Raw genomic sequence first — 8,758 nt, 5'->3', positions numbered from 1 at the left:
GTTATTTTTTATCTTTCTAAGACTGTAAGCCTTAATGAAAATAAATCCTAGTTACAAATTTGAGGAATTGCCCAACAATAAGTTTACATGTATTTGAACTGAAAAATTGTTAACCACGCTTTTGCTCCAAGATGTGTGAGGGCCATTCAAGGGCTGTAGGGCCCTGGATAGACACACAAACAAGTATGTGTATATCTGAAATCCCACACATTATAATAAACACAGCTGCATTTATTTGAGTATGTGATCCCATGTACATGTAAAAACATTCAAACAAACACACTCAGCAGATTTATTTGATTGTGCAATGGGGCAATTATTCAAATAAACATGCTCAGTGCAATTATTTGAATCTCACATTGCATGTTCATCAATCACAGCACTAAAAATGAAGGGGGAGAAAAACACCAAAGAATTTACATGGGGAAAAAATATATGTGAAAACAACCTTATTATAGATTTTATAGGGTTAGCCAAAGTGATGGCACCCTCCTTAACTGTAACTCCACTATTCTATATTCAGCGACGTTTGTTTCTAACAATTAATTGGTTCATTCACTTGGCCATTATATCAGAATGACCGTAACATTCAGATTTATATAATAGCAAGCTTGACAAACCTGAATGGGGTAGAGATATGGAATCTCTATATTTCCAGCATAGAATAGTTGTTTCTAGACACTTTATGTCAAGAGGACATTGGTCAAATTATTATGGCTTTAAATAGCACTCCTATAAATTAAAAAAATTTTATACATGCAACAAAACATTCCTACATTTGAAGACATTAAAAAAAACATCACAGGTGACTCATCTGGTCATTTTATATATTGATAAATATCCTGACATATATGTGAACACATCAAGAATCATATAGGTGTACCAAGAGGCAATTTATGTCTCTTTTAAGTATGTACTGACATAACCTAATATACTAAAATGGGAAGGGGCGTTTAGTCACAGAAATATACATCGTGTAACAAAGATGAAGAAAATACATGGCTTGTGCCCATCATAAAAAAGATTCAGACTGAAGGCTTAGCTTTGGTTTTTATTCAATTAAATTGTTAAACTGTGCACAGTGATTTTTTTTTAGAACTTGAGACATTTGTGATGTTGGCTGTTTAAATCTTTGTTACCTTCGCTGTGAATTGAAATTGTACATATTTAGTAAATCATGCAGACAAAACAAACTTTTTAGACAATATTTTTATTGGAGAGTTTTCTTTTCCTGTATCCATGTTAAAAAAAAAAAAAAGACCTCCTTTCCCAAAATAAAAATGTCAATACTAAATTTAAAGAAGTATAAAGGAATGATTGCTTCCTTTAGAGCTAAATATTTAAATAAACATGGAGATAATTGGCAACATGTTCTTTTGGGCTAATAGGCCGTGTCCAATTTTTTGGGTCTGATGTTTCAGAGGGCCTCTTTTTTCAGGGTTGAAGATGATATATTAATCTCTGAATTAAACAAATGCTTTTAAATAACAGAAATAAATCCCTCAGTCTTCATTTGTATATGAAATATGGAATTAGAGAAATGACACTGAGATGATGTGATGCTGAATATGCCACCAATCAAGACTTTCTCTACTAAAACAGTCACCTACCACCTATAATCTAGTATGACATGCTAAAATGCTCCAAAATATTGAAAATATAAAATTAATGGTACTATTCCCATTTGGCCTTGAGATGAATATGACAAAGATTCTAATAATTTTAGTCAAAGAAAATGATGAGTAAAACTCCATGAAGATTAAAGTGGTGACAAATGATCTTTTAAGTATTCTAATTGGGCTTTCTCATTCATATCTTTGATTCTACAGAAATTGCAAATCCTGATGATCCTGATTTGAAGGGCACGTCAGCTTTTCTCTCTCTCATGCCACAGAATATGCCTGTTAGATTTGGAACCGAAGGGATAAGCCCCCAAAATGTTAAAAATAGACCACTGCCCTGGCAGGGAGTTTAGCATTGGCAAGCACAGAACTCAGAAGGAGCTGATCTAACATAAAGAAATATTCAGAGAAAGAGTTGTGTATTATACTCCTGTTCTGACCATTTTCAGAGCAAAGGGTAGTAAGAGAGAGACAGAGACAGTGAGAGTGTGTGTGTGTGTGTGTGTGTGTGTGTTCTGCGCATGTGTAGATTGCTAATTTCGTGCGTGTGCATTTGAACAGCTAGTATTTAAAAAACAATACCAAAAAGATGGAGGGACTATGAAGGAGTGCTTGTGAGACATTTTATGTATTTATATATTACACAAATGAAAACACTTAAAATGTTGATACTGAAAAAATAAAAGTTTCACCAAAAAATTCTATATAGCTTCTAAGATATGCTAACCATAAAACGGGCTTCCCTGATAACTCAATTGGTAAAGAATCTGCCTGCAGTGCAGGGAACCAAATATTCATTTATCTTTACTTTTTCTCAGAAAGTCGTGTTTTAGTTTGTGACCTTTCCTTAAAGGAGAGTCACTTTTATCCATTCCTAAAACAGTCTCATTAAAGGGCAAAGAATTCCAGTTACACTTCATTCTAGTTTTGTTAGGGGAAACGAAGACTACGGCCTTCAAATTACTTTTTAAAAGACTATAGAGGAACAAAGGAATATAAACTTAGAAAGGAAACTCAAGAACATCCCTAAAGAACTCACAGAAAACATCATGTGTATTTAGTGACCACAAGCAACCTAGACCTTGGTTTTTACGTCTCTTCTGAAAGATACCACTTCCAACACAAATGATATTTCCAAACCCTGTAGTGCAGCCCAGGGATTGGTGCAGACAGAAAGAGAGAACACCAACTATTGAATAACCCTTAACCACTTCCTGAGGTCCTGAAACATTCCGTGGAGGTCTACCACTTCATTATTGAACATGCTTAGAAAGTGTGAGCTCATGGGTTTCCGGCTGAAGGTACATCTAAGCAAGAAGGGGAAAAGGAGAAGTACATACCACCCTGCCCTATTTGTTTTAACACTGAAAATACCATTGCTCAGAGAGTAGGCTTGAGAAGAATCAGCCTAACATCTAAGTAAGACACTTTTGCACCTTTTCTTTTGCATTATAAAGTGTTTTTATATTATCAAAGACAATTCCATGAAAAGGAACATTTCACTTACTTCAAATGGTGAGGGAACATTCAAAAAATATCTTTCCAGAATATGAAGTGTTTCAACCACACTAACTCCTTAAAATGTACTACCTTGTTTTTAAAAATAAAAGTTGGAATAATGATTTGTGCAAATCCTTTTCAAGGAATCGTCACGATCCCTTGGGTTAGCGATCTTCACCTACATATCAGCCTGTAACTGTTATAAACCTGACCAAATTATAGCATACCTGGTGTCTACATTGAAATAGTCAAAAATCTTGTTCTCAATAAAATTCTCCTATGGATTGAGAGGAAGAACATATTGATGGTTGTAACACTTAGAAAAATAAAAGCAGTTAATTAATCTACTGCTTGCACTTTTTAGATGAGGAAACTGAAATCTTCATAGACTTGAGAAGCTCGTTGTTTATCTTTACCCCACAATGATCTAGAAAGCAGTTAAGCATAGATTTCAGAACCCTAGTCTCCTGACAATGCTTTCCACAACACATCACAGTAAAATGCTCCTTTGAATGATGTGGAAACATCAAAAGGAGTGAGTTAGTCTGCCTACTTCCTGCAAGAAGTTCGTTCTGGTCTACATGAACTCTTCCATGCAAGAGTGGAATGAAAATAAGCTACTTTGGAAACCCTATATTACTCTAAGATCACATCATCATCTGAGGGCAGTTAACCACGTCTGGACTGAAGTCTCCTTTCACTGAGAGCCAGAGACAAACTCAAGTTTGAGAAATGCTCTTTAAAAATTACTAGCTGCTTCTGGTCCATTTTACCCACAAGTTTGCCCAAGGTTTTTGACCATGCTTATGTCCATTGAGGAGCTGGAGTTCCACCGAGCTGCTCCACCCACAGTTTCCAGCCTGAACCCACGGTGTGAGTCCCCGGTGCTGTTCTTTCTCTAGTCACAGCTTTTTCTGAACCCCATGTGCACTGAATAACCCAGAGGCGGTCAGAGTAAGAAACAGGCTGCAACAGGAGTAATTGGAGATTTATAAATCTGCAGCAGGAAAACTGAAATAGGCTGAAATAAATGAAAGAAAATTAGAGAGTGGAGGAATATATATACCCTCTCATCAAAAGCTCTGGCTCTTCACATTCTGGGCCTCAGAGAGGAGTAAAAGCCCATATCAACTTGTGGTTATTGGCAGAACGGAGACCAGAAGCCAGGTCTCCAGTTTTGGCAAACATGCTGTTGTTGCTTCTACTGATGCTGCTCCTACCTCTCGTTGACTTAGTGGCCCTAGAAATAATAGTAATAAATAACATTACAACATCGATGGTAGTTCAGTTTACTGAGTGCCCACCTCGTGTGAAGCATAATACTAGGTTTTATAGGATATGCAAAAACAAACAAAACTACTGGCCTTAAGTTTTGTATACTCCATCAGAGACAGACATGCATAAAGAAGTAGAAAGTTGAGCGCCAGGTTTCACAGGGAATGTACCCGTATCAAAGTCTCAAGCAGTCTCCCTTGTGTATCACAGTGTTTCCCTCTTCAAAACACAAAACAACACCCCTCCCTCACCAACGTGCATCCCATGGAGTAATGATATAGGAGATGCACTGTTTTATGTCCTAGGGATTCAGCAGTGACCAGACAACATCCCCACCCTACAGGGACCTACTTTCTAGTGGCGAAGGTACAAAACAATTATGTAAGTCCACTTCTCATACCGTTGTGTCTTGACGAGAATAAAAAGAGGTGGTTTAATGGTGAATGAGGTGGGATTGGAGGACAGGCAACCTCAGCTGGGGTGCAGGGAGGGGAATGTCAGGAAAAAAATCTAAGGCTGTATTGTCTGAGTGGAGCCTGAGGGGTGAGGAGAAGTGAACCAGGGGAGGATCTGGAGCGAGAGTATTTCAGGAAGAGGGAAGAGAAGACGCAAATACCCGAGGCAAGAATCAGTTCAGTGTTTTGAGAAATTAAAAACCCTGGTCTAATAAAGCATGGCAGAAAAGGAAAGATGAAGTCAGACCAGTAAGAAAATATGTCTCAGCCGTTTGAATGACTTACAGTGTGATCTCCTGTCAGGAAACACTCAAGAACAACTGGACAGGTAAAGTCAAGAGAATGTTAAGGAGCGAAATGCTTCGGTTCTTTGGTCCCATGTCGTGTTTTCAGAGGTGAGGAAGTGGAGTTCATGAGTCTGTGAGGTTTACCTTGTGGGAGTCCGAAGAGATGCGTTGTTATTATTCCCAGTGAATAGCCCAGAAATGAATTTAGCAACCTGCTTGTGGTTTAATCATAATTCCTTTCCCTGTAAAATGGGCAGTATCCTGCTATGTCCCTCTGAGTTAACAATGAGAGAAATCTTATTTATCAGACTCTCTCAGGATCAAGTGCCTTATGTCTGGTCATAGGCAGATCTCTCATCCTGGAAAACAGAAATGGTTTGGGCCAAAGGAAGTTTGTATCTTGGAAATGACAGACCCCTCCCTGATCAACAAGACCCAGCTCAGTCCCCACGTTTGCCAGCTTCCTCAGGACAGCTGTGCCAGAATCAGGCGTGAGCAGGGGCCCCAGCCATCTCCCCTTCCCCTGAACTTCTAGAAAATATAAAAACTCGCAGAGCTGAGAGAGGAGCCAATAAGAAGTAAGGAACATGCAGCAGGTGGTACCATCTGTGCCCGGCTAATTCCAGCCAAAACAATCTGCTCCCTAGAGCTCCCAGTTGTGGAGAAGGGAAGAGAATCTGACAGTGGCGGAGCCAGGCAGGGGGAGTAGAAGGGCAAGTGCCGAGGCTATTATTCAGACGTTCAGCCGGTTGGGGAAGTAGATTATTGATGCCAGTGAACTATTATCTCTCTCCCTTTTCTCTTTACAACCACTGTGGGAGATTCTTCCAAAGTCTCGCTAAGCTGGCAGGGATCAGCTCCCACACCTGTGAGACAGATATGCAGGCATCCCTGGGAGTCTGTCACTGCCAAGATGGGGAGGGACAGACACTCTATAACAAGAAGCACAGCCCACCTCAGGATGGAAAAACAAGGGGCGGAGGGAGCTTATGTTTATTTTATTCTATCTTCCTAGCAACCGAATTCTCTCCCTCTCGCCTGTTCATTCTTTGAAAATCATCCGTGGTTGAGAATGGGATTATGGTCCTCCTTGTTGATCCCCGGGTTGGCATCGTTTTTTAAGATAAAATTCTTCCACTTGATGGACTTCCTCGTGAGGGGCAAATCTTCTCTCCTGGCATGCTTACAATCATGGGATGAAAAAAATGCAAGCAATGCAAAGATAGATCAAATTGTCTGTGGTAATAACTTTCCTTTCAGAGAGTAGCAGACAAGAGAGGAACCACTCTTCTCACAGATGGAGGAGACAATGATGATTTGAGGGTCATGGAAACACCTGTCCACTCAAAAAGAAAATGTCACCCACTGCAAAATTTCCACCGGCACCTATCGGTTACAGCAGTGTCTCCAGGAAGTCATCTGTTTCGTGCAAATACCTGGGAGGGGTGATATTTGCCTATTGTCATCTTCCCTTAGATTAATTGATCAGTTTATAGCTGAGAGTTGAGTCCTGAGGGAGTAGGGCCCAGGCAAGACCACCTTTATTGGAGAACAGAAGGTCTGGATTTCAGGTGAGGACCCAGAAAACTGGGACTTTATGGACCCCTGAAGGAAGAGGAGATGGTGCCTAATACTAATCCTCTGCTTGAGCTGCATTATGTTCCCCACCCCCCAAAAGTAGGCTAAGTCCTAAGCTCTGATACTTATCAATGTGACCTTATTTTGAAATAGGGTATTTCCAGATATGTTAAGATGAGGTCATTTGGGTGGGCCCTAATTCAATATGGATGATATCCTTACAAGAGAGGGAAATCTGGACACAGACCCACGCAGGGAGAAATCAAAGAAATGTGTGTGAAATCAAAGAGATTGGAATGAGGCAGCTGCAAGCCAAAGATGCTACCATCCCCAAAAGCTAGGACAGAAAGACAGAACAGATCCCTCAGAAGGAAGCAGCCCCATCCACACCTTGATTTCGGACTTGTAGCCTTTAGGACTATAAGAAGATAAATTTCTGTTGTTTTAAGATACCTAATCTGTGGTACTTAGCGCAGCACTAGGAAACTAGTACAGCCCCCAAACAAAACACGGTGAAGCTTCCAGTTTCCAGTCTCTGGGTCGGTCTAAACATCGAGATCGATTTTTGATTCGACCCATGGGTGCCTGGACTTTAACAGATAAAGGTCAGCAGGAATAGCCCTCTTGGTTTTGAGACACGTCTCATCAGGAAAAAGACAAACTGCTTACTCTTTTTTTCCCCAAACGTCTTCTATAAGGTAATCGTTTTAATTAGGATAATTAAATTCTTGTTTCAAAGGGCACCAAAGTGCAAGCATTATCGTCTGATTTCCTGTAAAGCGTCTTTTTCCTGCCTCCTGTCCCACATGGTGTCCATTAGCCGGAGAAGCACCGAGTGAGTCAGACATTCTCGTTATAGGTTTGTGGCTCATGTCAGTGCTAAGAAGAGGGAAATGAGAAAGGAAAACATAAATTGGGAAACAGTGTCAGAGGGCAGGCCGAGATAATGCAAGTACCAGAAAGCAGAGGAAAAGGGTGTTGTGTGGGAACCAAAACCTTGCTTCAGGTAGGAAATGTCAGAGAAAAATACAGTCACGTTTTGAAATTAAGGGAAGGGGGGAGTGGTGGAATACAAACTGCTCTTCGCTGTGTTTTTTGGCAGTCTGAATTCAGTACTTGAAGTGATTGCAACTTGCCCTCTTCCCTGACTCATTGCTGCTGTAAGATCGGAACAATTTTCAGCTCCAAGTCTCCTGGGAAATCACCTGATAAAACTCCTGCAACGTCCTTCCATCACTGAGACCTGGGGAAGGATATTGGGAGTCCTGTGGGCAAGGCAACATGAAAGCCCAGGGCAGGAGTGAGTCGCCTGAGATGTGTTTTGATAAAATGATATATCGCTCTGGTACCCAGTGGCCTCATCCTGGGAATCAGCGAGACCAGGTTCTGGGATGCATTCTCAGATGTAGCTGTGAACTCTGTTCAGCCCCCGTTACTCCTTACCTACTGCTACCCACCCACCCATGAGAGGGCCCCAGAAGGTGCAGGTAAAGAAAGTCAGGGGAGGGTTCACTGCAAATCTGTCATCTCCTTTCTAAGGAAAACAAACCCAACTCTATGTCTTCTTCACAGAGGCCAGCATGCCATCCTTTACGTTGTATTTCTAGAAGATGGTAGATCATCTTAAAAGCCTGGTTTAATTTGCTTTTCTCCAAGCTTTGTGGTATTTTTATATGCCATTAGTCAGTTATTGCATGTTACTACCAATAACAGTCCCACCTAATGTATTTAATTTGTTTTGAAAATCATAGCACATCTTTATTCACAGAAGAAGCAGCTTTTAACTCCATTGATGACTTCCTCTTTCAAAGTCCTTCTTTAAATCCCTAACCACAGTCTTTTTGGTTCTCTTCCTATCCACTGACCAAGCTCTGCTTTCTTCAACTCAGTCTTTAAATGGCAGCGTCTCCAGGGTCCCTCTGGGGCTCTCTGCTCTCCTCTTTCTGATCATTGTGGTGCAGTGACTTTTTCAACAAAGACTCACAAATGCACCTTCCCGGTAAGGCTCTCTTCCTGTGCACTAGACCTGCACATGCAAATG

General features: G+C 40.6%; 1 protein-coding gene across 5 annotated transcripts in view; it reads left to right on the top strand.

The window, feature by feature from the left end:
- ZEB2 (zinc finger E-box binding homeobox 2) overlaps positions 1 to 1,369 on the top strand; it is a 135,339-nt gene extending 133,970 nt beyond the window's left edge. For all 5 annotated transcript variants that reach the window (XM_043487657.1, XM_043487659.1, XM_043487658.1 and 2 more), the window contains exon 10: positions 1 to 1,369. This exon is cut by the window's left edge and continues 4,179 nt beyond it. The gene's annotated coding sequence lies outside the window, so the exon portion shown is untranslated.
- The last annotated feature ends 7,389 nt before the right edge of the window (positions 1,370 to 8,758 follow it).

Source organism: Cervus canadensis, chromosome 15 (genome assembly GCF_019320065.1).
Source record: "Cervus canadensis isolate Bull #8, Minnesota chromosome 15, ASM1932006v1, whole genome shotgun sequence".
NCBI classification, from domain to species: domain Eukaryota; kingdom Metazoa; phylum Chordata; class Mammalia; order Artiodactyla; family Cervidae; genus Cervus; species Cervus canadensis.
The sequence above is the reverse complement of the archived record's forward strand: the minus strand, read 5'-3'. Positions and strand labels throughout refer to the sequence as shown.